The following is a 15,213-nucleotide window of genomic DNA, read 5'->3' on the forward strand; positions in this document are numbered from 1 at the left end:
CAGAGCGCTTTACAGTGCAGATATATCAACATAAAAACGCATACGTAACGTGAACTAGGTGAATACAGTAATGGTAAACATACACGAACAGCACATATTTACAGGGGAATATAAATGAGTCAGGTGAATTTGGCCAGAAGAATCGATTTAACTTCTTTTTTGAAAAAAGCTGTGGATGGATTAAGTCTCATTTCTGGGGGCAAGGCATTCCAAATCCTGGGAGCCATTCCTGAGAAGGAACGGTAGTATGTTTTCTTCTTGGAGAAACGTTGTGGTTTAAGTAGAAGATTGTGGGAGCTCCTAGCAGATCTGTTACCATCCGATAGTACCAATTTCTCCGCTAAGTATCTCAGTGTTTTGTGATGCAAGTCCTTATGTGTCATACAGGTGATTTTCAAATGGATTCTGGCCTCAAAAGGAAGCCAGTTGAGGGCACGAAGGTCAGGGGAAATGTGGAAGTTTCTTTTGGAGCCTGTGATGAGTCTAGAGGCTGTATTTATTGAGGCTCTTATAGGAGCGGTCGTTGATCTGGGCATGCCGCAAAGAGCAATACTTCCATAATCCTCTTTGGGAATTACTAGAGATCGAACTGCCTGTTTAAAGTCACTTGCCGCTATGAAGGGTTTCAATTTTCTCAAGGTGTTAATCTGGAAATTAGCTCCTTTGGTTGCAGCGCTGATGTGTTTCTGCATATTTAGCTTATTGTCCAAGGTTATTCCTAGTGGTTTAGCGGAATCAATGACGATAGGTTGACCATTGAGTGCTGTAATGTGCTTCATCCATTTGCAGATGATGGTGGTTTGGTTGGGAGGAGCGATTAAGAGAAATTCTTGGGCAGATTTACGTTCCGTGGCGCATCCCTGCAAATCAGCGGGGATGCGCCAGGGAAGATACGTCACACAAGTTTGCCCTTGCGCCACCGCAGATGCACCGCATTTACAATGCGGTGCATCGTAGCGCAAGGACAAGCAGATGCGTGACGCATCTGCCGGCGTAAGGTTGGCGCGACGCAACTCCCGCACTGTTCCAACTCGCCCTATCCCTAACATGGTGCGTCACGCTTTACGCCTGCTTGAAGCAGGCGTAAGGATTTGACGCACCGGCGTCGGAAAAGTGACTGTGTGAAATCTTGTAGATTTCACTGCGTCACTTTTCCAAGGCTTTTTCCGACGTAACGCCCACCCTGCGTACATTAAACCTGACGCGGGTTTAATGTGGCGCAGGGCTTTACAACGTGGCGCATCTCCCTGGATGCATCACGTTGTAAATCTGTCGCAGCATGGCGCTAGCTTTGCGCCGCCGCTGCGTCACAAAAGTGACACAACGGCGGCACAAAAGTGGCGCACGGGGCTTGTAAATCTGCCCCTCTGTTTTTAGGGTGTTTAGTTTTAGATGGTTTTCTGCCAGCCAGATCTGTGTTTTATGGAGGGTTGTATTAAGGAACTTGATGTCTTCAAGTGAGTGGACCTTAATGTAGAGTTGTGTGTCGTCGGCATACATGTGATATTGGATATTTGATGAGTTGAGAAGCTCAGTGAGAGGTTCCATAAACAGATTGAAGAGTGTCGGGGAGAGGGAAGATCCCTGGGTACTCCCAGAGTGACCGGGGAGGGGATTGATATCGATTGGTTAATTTTGAATTTTTGTGTTCTGTTTTGTAGGAAGGAAGTGAACCAGTTTAACACAGTAGCAGATAGTCCCATCCTGTGTTTCAGGAGGTCTAGAAGATTGTCATGTTTGACTGTGTCGAAGGCTGGGGATAAGTCAAGCAGGATTAGCAGGCAGCCCTTGTTTTGATCCAATATTTGTAGTGCGTCATCAATTATGTGGGACATGGCTGATTCTGTGCTGTGCCCTGGTCGAAAGCCTGATTGGAATTGATCGAGCAAGTTGAAGTGGTCTATGTGATTACTAAACTGCACGTGGACACATTTTTTGAGCAGTTTGGCCAGGGTAGAGATGTTGGAAATTGGGCGATAGTTATTCAGGTCAGATGGGTCCGCCAATGGTTTTTTTAGGATGGGGGATACCTGATCAGCTTTGAGGATGTCTGGGATGATTCCTTGTAAAAGAGAGGTGTTTATAATCCTAGTCCATAGGGGCAATAGCAGTGGAGTGAAGGTTTTTAAATGGGTTGCTGGGAGAGGGTCTGTGAAGTGATTGAAAGGATTCAGTGCTCTGATAATTTTTAGAATAGTTTCTTCGTTGTAAAAGCTGAAGTCGGTCCAGGAGGCATTGTTCTTGATTTCGAGCTTTGTAGAGCAGATCATCTGGATACTTGGTGTGGTCAATGCGCCTCTCATATATGGGTCAGTATGTGATAATAGATCGTTAAGTAGGACTGTCTTTAAGTTTTCAGTCTTTGTTGTGAAAAAGGATGCAAGATCCTCGCAATTGGGAAGTGTTTCTGGATTAGCTTGGGGAGAGTGGGAGACACCCTTAGATTGAGCTTTGATTATTTCAAATAGTCTTTTGGGACGATTCTTGGCTTGGTCTAATTGTTGACGAATTAAATCAGCTTTCGATCGTCTAATCTTTCTATAATAGGAATTTCTCTTACTTCTTACTAATTTGAGATGGGCAGCGGATGGAGCGGCTCTCCATTGTCTTTCAACTGCTCTCAGTGATCTTCTGTCTTCATTTAGCCTGCCATCATTCCAGGGTTTTGATCTTTTTGTGGTGACTCTTTTCAGCTGTAGGGGGGCTAAGTTGTCTAGTACCTGGTTCATAGAGTGAAAGTAGTGATTGCTTAGAACATGTACATCTTTTAAACCATCCAGTGGGGGTGTGAGGGAGTGACTAGCGGTTGTGAGAGAGGCAGGGGTAATGTTTTCTAGGTTCCTCTTCCAAATTTTCGTTCTCGTAGGTTGGACAGAGAGTGGCTTGACTTTCTTCTTGAGGTGGAAAGTAATTATGTGATGGTCAGACCAGTCGCAAGAGAGGATCGATTCCAACTGGGTAGAGTCTGTTTTGGCAATTACTAGGTCGAGGATGGAACCCTTTTCGTTGGTGGGGCAATCACAGATTTGGGTCAAATTAAGGTCGGACAGAAAAGCTTTGAGGCTATTGACCTCTGGGTCGTCAGGATCATTCCAGTGGAGGTTGAAGTCCCCCAGGAAGATCTGAGTATTTTGTTGTCTGACATTTGCGGCTATGATATCCATTACATGTTCGATGAAGATGGGGTTGTTTCCAGGAGGGTGGTAAAAATAATGTAGAGAGCATAGAGGCTTGTTATTGCTCGTGATGTCTAGGCAAAGGTACTCACAGGAGGAAAGCACCGGTGAGTTGATGCGGTTCACAGAGAGGTAGTTCCTATGGATGCAGGCAATGCCACCCCCTGGCCTATCGAGTCTGTCTAGTCTAGTAATGTAGTAGTTAGGGGGAACTAGTATGTCTAAAAGGGGCGTGGATGAATCGTTTAGCCAAGTTTCTGTTAAAATTATGAGATCGGGTTCAGTAGTTAATATGAGGCCAGCTATATCCATGGCATGACGTGATGCAGATCTACAGTTTCGTAGGATACATTTTAGCTGGGTGATGGTGGGAGTAGTGTTGTGGTTGTGAAGGATGGGTACCCTCTTGAGGTTGTTTTCAACAATACCTCTAGGAGTATGTCTCGAGACTCTAGAGGCATTGGGATGGATGGGTTGGATAAAGGACAGTGTTTGCAGGATGTTTGTCTGCACAAGTTCCTGGGGAGGGGGTGAGAGTTCGTAGGAGCGAAGTAGGGAGGTAAGATCTTTCGGTGATATGGGGATTCTTTTCCTGGTAGGACATGATGGGGCATTGGGGTAAGGTACTTTTTTCCATCTGGGGGCAACTGAGGCGGGGGGCTAGTACATGGCCGATGAATGCATTTAGTTTGCGGCTTGTGTTGTTGCAGAATCAGGTTGTGAAGTGTTTGGACGTCCTCTTTGATTTGATGTAGGGATAGTAGTATCACATCAAGTCTGTGGTCTGATGTAGGGGCTGTCGTGTTAATAGCCTGGCCTGTGGTTAGTTGAGGAGAAGTTGTTGCTTGTTTGGGGTCCAGGGATGTGCCGTGAGCTAGTTTGACGTAAGGTGGTTTACCAATGTGATAGTCCGTGGGGGGTGGAGAGGGGATGTGTTGGGGTATTGATGCGTACTTCAGTAGGAACTGGTTCAATGTAAGGCAGTATTTCTGAGTGGCAGTCATTGGATAGGGAGGGGGTACAGAGGGGATAGGAAGGGGTGTTGATGTGAGCAGAAGGCAGCGGGACAGTGAGATTCGTAGAGAAGGGGAAGATGGGACTGCGTGCTGATCAGGAGTAGGTTTGTAAGGAGCGATGAGGGCCGAGTCTGCAGTGAAGTTATTGGGTATGGAGATGAAAGTGGAGAGGGAAGTACTATGAATAGGATGGGAGAAAGTGTGGTGGAGGAGATGGGGAGTATTAGTGGATGGCGAGGGGGTGTGTGGAAAGGCTGGGGGCGAGGAAGTGCCAGTGTAAGGCGAGGTGGGTATAGAAGACATTGTGGTGGAGCTGGGGGCAGAATAAGGATTATGGAGGTATTGGTCACTTAATGGGGTGTCGGCTACGCCAGGGATGGGAGTATTAATGCTATGGGATACTGCAGGAGGATGTCTAGATGCGGAATCAAATAGGGGGTCAGTCCGAGAGCTGGGAGAATGTTTTGCTGATGAGGTGGGATAGGGGCTTGCAACCTTCACTTTGATGATCGGGAATATGTTATCCAGAATGTTAAGGTTATGGTCTGAGGCCTGCATGAGGATGATACCATGATGATAGATGGTGATTGTGGCATTCGCTATGTAGAACGGGGAGGGAGTGATGTGTAATGTAATACCGTGTGCAGTTTTTTTAGTGGATGCAATCGCGAATAGGGCGAGAAAGGCTTTCCGCCATTGTGCTCTTCTTTTGGTGTAGAAGATAATGTCGTTGGTTGTGCGTCCTGTGTTATTAGAGAAGTAGGGGTCAGAAATTGGGGCTTCGGTGAGATTTTAGCTGCCTATCTTTAAAGCCTTTGGCCGCCTTTTTTGAGAGGCCGGGGGGGTATTTGATGGAGTAGGTGTGCAGGCCCATGGGCTCCATAGTATGGGAATGGGTAGGTAGGGGGCTAGGAGGAGGGGGTAGGAGGGTCCAGGAGTGGGAGAGGTGGTAAGAGAGTGGCTGAATTTGAGGCTTCTTTCTATGTAACTTTCAAATATTGGCCTAGGATTTTTTTTGTCGTAAATCATAACAGTTGCTATTATGTATAAGAAGCAAAATCTTCCTATGTATCTTTCTCAGTAATGGCCTGGGATCCGTAGTATTAAATCATGGCATTATTTATAAGAAGTAACATCGCTGGATTATTGGGTTAGGGCGTCTAGGAATGGGATGAGTGGGTATGTTCAGGTAAGATTGCCTGGTGTATTAGACGTTTCAAGATGGCTGCAAAAGTGGTAAAACAGACGTTTCAAGATGGCTGCTGTTGGACTTGGCCCTTTTTGCAGGGTCATCCCTAAACATTTTGCCTTCCTCCAGCATTTTTTCTAACCTGTTCTTGGCTGTTTTATGACTCTGGGCACTTTACCACTGCTGTTCAGTGCTAAAGTGCATATGCTCTCCCTATGTAAAATGTTTATGTTGGTTGGATTTCATGATTGGCTTATTTGGTTCCATCAGACTTATTTGGTTCTATCAGACCCCAGTAAAGTGCACTCGGAGTGCCAGGGCGTGTAAATACAAATACCGCTGGTGGGCTTGCAGCACTGGTTGTGCCACCCACAGAAGCGGTCTGGTAAAATATGTCTAGGTCTGCCATTGCAGAACCTGCGTGCAGTCTGGTACTGACATGCTGACTGGCAAGTGCACACACTTGCCAGTCCCTAAACCTTCCCTAAACTTCATGTTAGTCACCCCTATGGTAGGTCCAAGGGCAGGGTGCATTGTAAGCATAAGGTAGGACAAGCCCTGATGTGTGTGAGGCATGTCCTAATAGTGAATTACAGCCATTTTTGTTTTTCACTATTGTAAGGCTACCCTGTTCTCTTAGGCCAGAACGGGCTGTTAAGATTGTTACATCCTATGATCCTAACCGACCCAAGGAACATGGTAGAAAATAGAGTTTAGTATGCCTGAACTCAGAATAATAAGGTACATCTTTTAGTAAGGTTTATTTTAATATTCTGCGTTTGCAAATGCCAATTTTAGAAAGTTGGCCTTTGCTTGCCTAACCATTTCAGCCCACCTCTGCGTGATGTGTATCTGCTGTCTGGCTTGTGTGACTTACAGGGCTGGGGAAACCCAGATGGGCAGGGCTAGGTAGCCTGGTGGTGAATAGAAAGATTGACCTGTAGATGGGTGGGAGGAGTACACCTGGACTCTGAATAGGGCTGTGCTCTGCCACCAAAATGCAGGCTCCGCCCCCTGTAGAGCGTCTTATGGCTCTGCCCTGCACCCTGAAAGAAGAAGCCTGGATCGCATCAACAAAGTGCTCCAGAACTGGACTGAACTAGGCAAGGACCCCCGTGGCCTGAGAGAACAAAGGATTTGTGGTATAAATGTAGGAGCCCTGCTCCTAAGAAACTAGATCCTGTCCTGCCAAGAAGAAACCTCTGTCCGACCTGAAGGAACTGGAAAAGCTGCATGGAGGAGTACTGTCTCTGACCTGGGGGATTGGCCTGCAGTGGTTGCCTTGCTGCTAAAGAAGAGGAAGAAAAGACTCAAGAAACTTTTATTTGACTTGTGTTGAGAGATCTCCAAGGGCTTGTGAGTGAGCTTGCCCCCTGAACAAAGTTCCAGGACCAGTGGACTTCACCGCCGTGAGATCGCCTTGGAAAACGGACCGTTTTCCCCACATCTTCGACTCGAACTGCTGCGTATGTCTCGCTGATCGCAGCGTACCCCCTGCAAGCTGGTATCCCGCTGTCCGGCCCGAACAAAGCATCTGAGGCCCCTCTACGAGCCGTAGCTCGCACCGCAAAGGAAGGTATCGTCCGGCCTGAGCAACGCAACTAACAGGCCCCTACGAGCCGTAGCTCATACCGTAACGGAAGGTCTGCGAACCGTACTTGCTTCTGTCCCCTACGAACCGTACTGCCCAGCGTATGCTCCTTTCACCCGGCTTTGGAAAGGCTGCGGTGCGTACGGTAGTCGCGTACGTCTCCCCTGCGTGTAGCGTACTGTTCGCTTGTATCCAGCGTTTCGAATCAAGATTGCCGATCTCATGGTACGGCGCGAACGCAGCGACGAACATTGAACGCACCATACCTACGCACTGTCCCCTAAAGCCCTGCACGCCCAAGGTCTAACGTACCGTAGTACGCATCGCACCAGGAGGACAACGCACCGTACATCGCTTGATGTCAGCGCAGCATCCGTGACGAACTCACCAAGTAAAGGTACTGTGCCTGTTCGCACCATAGGGTGTACGCTTCATTCCGAAGCACCTACAGTGCGTGTGAGACCCGTTCCCTAGCAGTTTTTACCACGTACGAAGCGTACGGACAGGAACGAAGTGCACAGAACTTTAAAACTACGCTAAAACCAAGAACTCTTTTTTTAATAAGTACTGTGGGCTGTTTTTACGTTATCTGGTCTTGTGCTAAGCCTAAACTATATATATAAAGTATTATTTTTCTATATCCCAATGGGGAATCCATTTGTGGGGTTGTCACTGAGTTACTGTGTGTGTGTTCACAAATGCTTAACCTGAACGCTCTGAGATAGGCCTTGTCTGCTCGCGCCAAGTGTACCCCCTACCCTGACTAGAGGAAGGGATCCCTGCTTGACACAAGTCCCTACCTGTGTCAACCAGAGAACCCGGATTCTAACAGCTGCAAATGTGGTAAAACAGATTTGGGAGTTGGTCTTATCACTCTTTTCGTGCCTCAAGCCTATTGAGGATAGTTCTTTGTACGTTTCTATGTGGGGAGATAACCGAGCATGGAGCTGAAGTTTCTGTTTATTGTCTTGTTGTGCCTGTTAGTCCTATGTCTTTATCCATGTTGTGGTGAGAGGTGGGTGGTCTTTATCTTTTGGAATAACGCCCATCGCCTGCCATTTTGATTGAAATTGCTGGAGAATAATCCTTTCAGTCCCAAAAAGGTGTAGAACAAGTACAGTTGCGCCACCTCAGAACACTGCTGAATTTTATAAACATATGCGGGTCAAATTCTCTCCCATTACATTTCCCTCGTCTCAAACTCTCTGCGCGCTATATTCAATTAGCCTGTTGGTGCGGCGAGGGAGTGGAGACATCAAACGTGTGTGCATGTATTTGCCGGGTTTTTGCCCTCCTTAAATCTTCTGTTTTAGGAGCGTGACTTGGGAGTGGAAGGGTGGGGTGGTACCTCTGATTGACGCCAGCTGCATGGGGGCTCTGGGTGGAAGACTCAGTTTTGAGTTCGGGTCAGTGATCTGGTGTTTAAGACCCAATTTGTGCCCCGTTCTACGCCGTGTCTGTGATCCCGCCGGGGAGGCGAAGCGAAAGAGCTTAGGTGCCTGCCTGCTTAACCCTGGAGCATTGCCTTAGAACACACGTTCTTGGTTAAAACAACACCCTCACCTTACTGCACACTCAGCCATAGAGCTGGCCTGTGCCTATCATCGTTCCCCCGAATTCTGTGGTACGCCCCAAAGGAATACCTTAATAACGCCCAAAACAGTTCCTCGTCCAATAACTCATACTGGAGAACCACGGCACTCTGGCAACTTGAAAGGCACAGGAAAATCAGAGGTTGAAAGTTCAAGCCAACATATGGGACCCCAGTGTTTTCGCTGCGGGGAGTGGCACCAAATCTCAATAAATTGTCCTCACAAGACAGAGACAACAGAACCGATGGAAGTGGGCTATGCAAAGGGAAGAGTACTGGTAATGAGGGGAGAGAAAGACCGGTACATGAAAAAAGTCTATCTTAACGGTAAATCAATTGAAGCTTTACTCGACACTGGGTGTCGTCACTCAGTAGTTTCTCAGGAACTGATACCAAAAGCCCAAATAAGGGACGACGAATTTATATCTGTGTCCTGTGTACATGGGGACGTAAAAACCTATCCTGTTGCAGAAGTGCTACTGACTATCGACGGGTAACCCCAACTACGTAATTTGGGGGTCGTACCCCAACTACAAGAGAAACTGATATTAGGGACTGAACTGCCCCATTTCAGCGATTACCTTTCTAACACGACCAAAGACACCCGACCGGTATAATAGCTGGGGGAGGCTCCCTTCTCCGGAGTACACATAGAGTCGCCCATAATAAGGTCCTGAAGACTAGTAGGGAAAAAAGAAACGAAAGAGAACTTTTACAGCCATACTGAGGAACCGGGAGTCGGATTCAGGCTCTGCTGCTGTTATTTACAGCGCGTCGTGGGCTTTTCAAATACATAGCCCTCACACTGGCACGAATTTTACTTCACTTTGTGCATTTCCGATATATGCGAAAATTAGGATTCTTCATGAGATATCTCGATTTGCCCAGACATAATTAGGCTGGGACGGAATTATAACCAGTCGGAAGGCGCATAGACTGTTGCACCTCTTGGAAGCCCTGAGGAAGTCGCGGGTGTCTTGTACCGAGCGACGAAACACGTGTTGGCTGGAGTCGCAACAAGAAAAGCATTAAAATGATTCATATTTCTCATGTATTTATGTTGATATTCAAGTGTTTGACTTGTTATAACTAGTGTTAATGTGTGCCGGGGCATGACTCAAAACTTTATCGGCGTTCGCTCCAACCGCCTATTAATTCTGTTCTCTCATCTCCAGGTAACGACGCAGTTCCTTTCCGAAGCTTGAGAATAGCGCAGAATGATGACAGTACCCTGAAATATGCCTGGGACAGGGCAGAAGAAGAGAACTCTGACCAGGTAGGACCCTATTTTTGTGTGAAGCGAGCTTTGCTGTATAGGGTCCACTGCAACAATAACCAACCGGTTGAACAGCTCCTAGTAACGGTAGACTTTAGGGAACAAGTCATGTGTCTCGCCCATAGTATGGCTGGTAGGAGCCATTACGGACAAGAGTATTCCCTGAAATACCTCTTAGGGCGCTTCTACTGGCCATGTTTATACAGTGAAGTGGCTAGGTTTTGCTCCTCGTGCCCCAGATGCCAACTGATTAATCCTCCACATGTAAAAAAGCACCGCTACGGCCCCTCACTATTAATGAAGTCCCTTTTCAGAGGGTGGGAATGAATCTAGTGGGCCCCCTAACACCTTCAGCAAGAGGACATCAGTATATATTAGTTATGGTGAACTATGCAACACGTTACCCGGAGGCCATCACTCTCTAAAGCATGACCTCTTCATCAGTTGCCCAATCCATGATCACTTTTTTCCCAGGGTAGGCTTCCCACATGAGATCTTGACAGACCCAGGAACCCCTTTTGTTACACAACTAATAAAGCAAGTAGGCACCCCCCTTGGGGAACGACAGATATGCACAGCAGTGTAACACCCACAGACTGATGGGTTGGTGGAGAGGTACAATAGAACCATCAAAACTATATTAAAAAAAATAATAAACGACTCAGGCAGAGACTGGGATAAAGAGCTCCCTTTGTTATTATTCGTTATCCGCTCCCTTGAGCAGAAGTCTACCGGTTTTTCCCCTTTCGAACTGGTGTTCGGACGGAAACCCTGGACGTTGTTAGATATGGCTTTTGAACAGTGGGTAGAGGAAGAAGATGAGGTAAAACCTCTGTTGGCCTATAGCGAATTACTCAAAGACACCTTAACCTCCTAGTGGGAAACCGTACACCAAAACATGGAAAAGGCAACGGAGAGACAAAAAAGAGAATATGACAAAGGGGTAAAATTAAGGGAATTTGCTGTAGGTGAGCTGGTTCTTATCCTTCTGCCCAACAACGATAAAAAGTTTCTGGCCATATGGCAATGACCCTATCCCATCCTGAGTAAAGTCACTCCTGTTACCCATAGAGTAGCTGCACCCAATATAAACCAGAGAGGCCAAATATACCATGAAAACCTGTTAAAAAAAATGGGAACAACCCCTAAAAGAGAAGGACTCAATGATAGGTACAATATCCCTTTCTCAGAGATCCAATCTTTCACCCGAAATACTGGAGGGTTCATCCCCAGAGGAGGTTAATATGGGCAAAATGCTAACCCTAACCGAAAAGCAGCAAATAAAGTCCCTGTTAGAGAAGTACCCCAGAGTAGTTTCCAAATTCCCAGGGCGAACCGCACTTCTAAACCACGATATCATTACGGACCCAGGGAATATTGTAAGACTGAAACCCTATTGTGTCCCTGCAGCTAGAAGGCAAATCATAGAGACGGAGGTTAGAGAGATTTTAAGGGCAGACATAATAGAACCTTCTCATAGTACCTGGTGTTCTCCAGTAGTCCTTATACCTAAACCAGATGGTAGCCTTCGTTTTTGTATCGATTTCCTGCAGCTAAACGCTATCTCTAAATTTGACTCCTACTCCATGCCTCTGGTCGATGAATTAATAGAGAAAGTAGGGAAAGCCAAAGTAATGTCTACCATAGATCTTACTAAAGGGTATTGGCAGATCTCGCTTACTCCAACCGCTCGAGAGAAAACGGCCTTCTCAACACCATCAGGAATGTACCAATTTAAAGTCCTTCCATTTGGCCTACATGGTACGTCCGCCACATTACAAAGCTTGATGGATATAAAATTAAGATCCCACCAATATTATGCAGCCGCCTATCTAGATGATATCGTAGTGTTTAGCCCAAACTGAAAACTCATCTGGTCCAACTGGAGAATACCCTGTCCACCCTCACACAAGCAGGCCTAACTCTTAACCCAAAGAATACCCTCCTTGCTACAGACCGTATAAATTACTAAGGGTACTGCATCATAACAAGGGTACATCCACCCTCAAGTAAACAAAGCAGAAGCCACACGTAACATTTGCCAGCCAACCTCAAAGAAAGAAATACGGTCATTCCTCGGTCTAGTGGGGTATTATCGTCGGTTTATTCCCCACTTCTCCGAATTGGTCTGTCCCCTTAGCAATCTGCTTACTAACCGTCACACAAAAGTTAAAATCTCATGGTCTGAAGCCCAAAACAATAGTTTCAATAAATTAAAAGATGCTCTATGTTGCAATCCTGTTCTCGATTGTTCAGACTTGAATAAAACCTTTGTCCTTCAGACCTACACCTCTGACTATGGGTTAGGAGCTGTGCTTTCCCAGCCTGACTGTGAAGGATAGCTGTGCCCTATTCTTTACCTTAGTAAAAAGCTCTTTCCTATGGAGCTTCATTACTCCACGATAGAATAGGAGTGTCTAGCTATTAAGTGGGCTGTGGAGGCCCTCCAATATTAGTTGCTGGGAAGGACCTTCCTTCTATTAACAGACCATGCCCCTCTCACTTGGTTAACTACCAATAAATACACCAACTCCAGAATACTATGTTGGTTCCTAGCCTTACAACCTTTTTCTTTCCAGTCTTATCATGTTCCTGGAAAACTCCAAGGAAACGTAGACTTTCTCTCCAGTTGTCAAGTATCAGTATGGCTTGAATCTCCATACCTGGCAGGGAAGCAGTGCAATACAGAACCAAAAGCAGAGCAAGAACACAATATGGAGGCTGGTGCTGGCAAATATAAAGAGGAGGTCAGCACATCAGCGTGGGAGATACGTTGGACGTAAGCCGCCGATGAAACCTGAAATTACGATCCGAGAGAGGAGCCAAAGACGCCGGCGTGAGGAGGAGGGCCGCCGCAGGTACCAGAGGAAGCCATCAGAGAGAGAGAGAGAAGCCAAAAGGAAGACCCCACAAACTGCGATATTGGAGCCACGGAACAAACACCACGCCGGCCTGATAAGAGTCCTGATTCTATCGCTGGTATCCTCGCAGGAGAAGCCATCGGTACACCCCCTGCCATGGCCCAGGAGGGTCATGGTTCCAGGGAAGTGTCTTCTCTTAGTGTGACAGCATTACTCCACTGGTGGTTGGGAGGCACACGCTAACCAACTGCACCACAGAGAGATTATTGCACGGGTATTGTGAAGGGAGCACAAACCCCCCTGCTCATTGACCCCCACACTGTAGTGACCGTGTTCTCTGTTGTTTTCCTTTTCTGAGACAAGCTTTACCACCACACCATACGACTGAGGGATCTACCAAGCAGCCACCATTGAAGAGGACATACGCCCAAGGCGCCGGCATAACTCATCCACGGCGAATACTATTCCCCTTTTTGTCCATCTTCTTCAGCCTCTAATAAGGACTTAGCAAAACTGTTCCTCTATTAATGTGTCGCTACTCAATAAATACAGTAAACTGATTCCATATCCTCCTGTCTCATTCATGACATGTTGTTGAATCTAGCTGAGGCTGACACTAAGAAAAGACGGCAAGAGAGAGAGAAACAGGGAGGGGGCGAAAAGGGAAGAAGGAACAACCAGTACCACAGTAGGAACGGCCAGTCCAACAGGCGGTAATTTCCACCAACTTGAATTTGGTGGTAATTTGCGATTTCTTAAGGCCAGATCGCAAATTTTGGGTGCTTGCAAAATTACATTTAAGGAATCGCAATTTGCGATTCCTTAAATGCAGTCGCAAAATAGGGAATCTCAAATTTTATTTTGCGATGGGCTTTTGGGATGATACATCCCAAAAGATTTTTTCCCGTTCGCAAACGGGCTGACTCTGCGAATCGGCCCGTTTGCGAACGGGAAAACCCTAGATACATCTGGCCCTAAAAGACTAATATTCATTTATTCATTCATTCAATGCAAGTATAAAAAATAATCATTGCTTTGTTTATTCTTTTCATGTTCCTGACACTGTGTTGAGTGGCAATCACTAACATTGCAAGCAATTATTCTCTTCACACGTGTATTGATTGTGTATTGACAGGAAGTTGGCATAGACATAAAAGAAGGATTGATCACTGTTTTACAGTTCACAAGAACAAGTGCTTACAACATTAGACGAGTGCTACAGGTTAACATTACATTAATAGAGGAAGTCTTTCTTGACTTTCATAAAAATGATTTATACTTGGAAAATTGTTTCTTATTTATCTATAAAACAATTAATCAGAAATGTGTCTTGGATATAAACATTTGGCTCGGATGGGGGAGGCATAGGAATTTGACATATTCCCAGGTTTACAAAACCTTGTAAATTTGGGAATGCGTCAGGTTCCATGGAAGTTGTGTGGGAACACCCCTTTCACGCAGAGTGATCCATGAAATGGGCCATATGTACAAGCCCATGGAAAGCCACGCAGGGTGGCTCTCTGTGCCCTTGCAAATATGGGCAGGCACACTGCGCCGCTGGTGCGTCACAACCAGTGATGCCCCGGCGGCGCGATGTGTTTGTAAATAGGTGCCACATTATCGAGGCAACCCCAGCGTGAAGGCCCAGAGTATCGCACGTGTCATCCAAAGCCGCACAGCAACAAATGATGAGGGACGCGGGAGAGCAGAAAAGAACCGTCTCTACAGCGCTGTGGCGCTCTCCTCCTCTCTCCCTAGAGCCGGAGCAAAATCAGACTGCCACAGGCCCACCTTTGCTCCATAGTGCAAGGATGTCTGCATGAGCCTAGCATAGGATTTGTAGTCAAAGATATCCTTTCAGTACAAAATACTACGCTTAGCCTAACTTTAAGCCTTCTCCCTCTTCGGGCGTTTGCTGTACAATCAGCGCACATGTGAAGTGGGAAGAGTACAAGTCTTATTTTTGGTGCAAATCCCTCTCTGCCATTGTTAGTTCCGTGTCACAAACTAGGGGGCATATCAACAAGGGCTTTATCTCTGCTTTTTTGGCTTTAAAAGCCAAAAAAGCAGAGATAAAACTAGCGCCCTATCAACAACAGGGTGCTAACACGCAAATTTGCATGTTAGCACTCTTTTACTCTACGCTTCCCCTTGCATCTCTAATGAGATGCAACGGGGGCGTTCCAGAGTAAAATAATAGAAGAAATGTCGCTAAGCGACATTTCTCCTATTATCAAGAATGTCGCTAACCCTGTTAGAGACAAAAAAAGCAGCGCTAACCGCGGTTAACGCTGCTTTTTTACGTCTGGTATTTTTCTGACTTATCCATGATATCCTATGGAAGGTGGATATCATGGCATAGGGGCATATCAACAACAACCGGCGATAATTATCGCTCAGCGCTCTTAGCGTGAGGATAATTATCGCCGGCTAGCGTGAATTTTTATCGCTGAGATAGCGTGCTATTAGCAACGCTTATCTCAATAGCGATAAAAATCTACACGCTAACAGGC

This window comes from Triturus cristatus, chromosome 7 (genome assembly GCF_964204655.1).
Source record: "Triturus cristatus chromosome 7, aTriCri1.1, whole genome shotgun sequence".
In the NCBI taxonomy this organism is placed as follows: domain Eukaryota; kingdom Metazoa; phylum Chordata; class Amphibia; order Caudata; family Salamandridae; genus Triturus; species Triturus cristatus.